At 60.8% G+C, this 753-nt stretch overlaps 1 protein-coding gene across 1 annotated transcript in view; it reads right to left on the minus strand.

Moving 5' to 3' along the window:
• ENO1 (enolase 1, (alpha)) overlaps positions 1-345 on the minus strand; it is a 16194-nt gene extending 15849 nt beyond the window's left edge. Inside the window, exon 1 of the mRNA XM_011981528.1 lies at positions 276-345. The gene's annotated coding sequence lies outside the window, so the exon portion shown is untranslated. The remainder of the gene's footprint in view (positions 1-275) is intronic.
• Positions 346-753: the final 408 nt, after the last annotated feature.

The following is a 753-nucleotide window of genomic DNA, read 5'->3' on the forward strand; positions in this document are numbered from 1 at the left end:
ATATATATACACACACACACAGACACACAAAATTAGCCGGGCGTGGTGGCGTATGCCTGTAATCCCAGCTACTCGGGAGGCTGAGGTAGGCGAATCGCTTGAACCCAGGAGGCGGAAGTTGCAGTGAGCCGAGGAGATCAGGCCATTGCACTCCAGCCTGGGCAACAAGAGCAAAAAAAAAAAAGGAAATCCTTCTCAGATCAGGGCTCGACGTTTGGTGGCCAGCCGGGGAGCCGCTCTTGCCCAACTTGGGCGAGGTCGCCTGGAGGGCTTGCCAATGATCTAACGGCTCTGCGGCAGATTCCTCAAGAAGAGGTGCCTTCTCGAAATGAGTCACCGCTTACTGGGCCGAAGCGCGGGCCGCGAGTGCAGGCGAGAGGCGGGGGCTGCCGGTGGGGGAGGGGGTTGCAGCCTCGTGGGCATCTCCTCTCTCGCCGCCCTCCTCCATTTTAGGGAGGGCCTGGCCTCAGTGGGCACCACCGCTATGTCTGCGTCCATCCCAAAAACCTTACACTTGGCTACGATGGAAAAGCAACTTCCACTCCCAACTCCCGCTGTGCTAAGCGGCTCGCGTGTGCAGCTCCCGACCTTCCCCTGACGGTGATCCTGCCCCGCAGTCTGTAATCACGTGTTGATCTGCACTTTCCCCTCCAAAGAAATCGGGACCCAGCACGTGCGCCTGGCACTGCGCCCCCGTCCCGGGCCTCGGGGTGAGCGGGGGTGCCACTTCCCACCCAGGGAGTCGGCTTGCAC

The sequence above is a fragment of the Mandrillus leucophaeus genome, unplaced genomic scaffold, assembly GCF_000951045.1.
Source record: "Mandrillus leucophaeus isolate KB7577 unplaced genomic scaffold, Mleu.le_1.0 Scaffold105, whole genome shotgun sequence".
Classification (NCBI taxonomy): Eukaryota; Metazoa; Chordata; class Mammalia; order Primates; family Cercopithecidae; genus Mandrillus; species Mandrillus leucophaeus.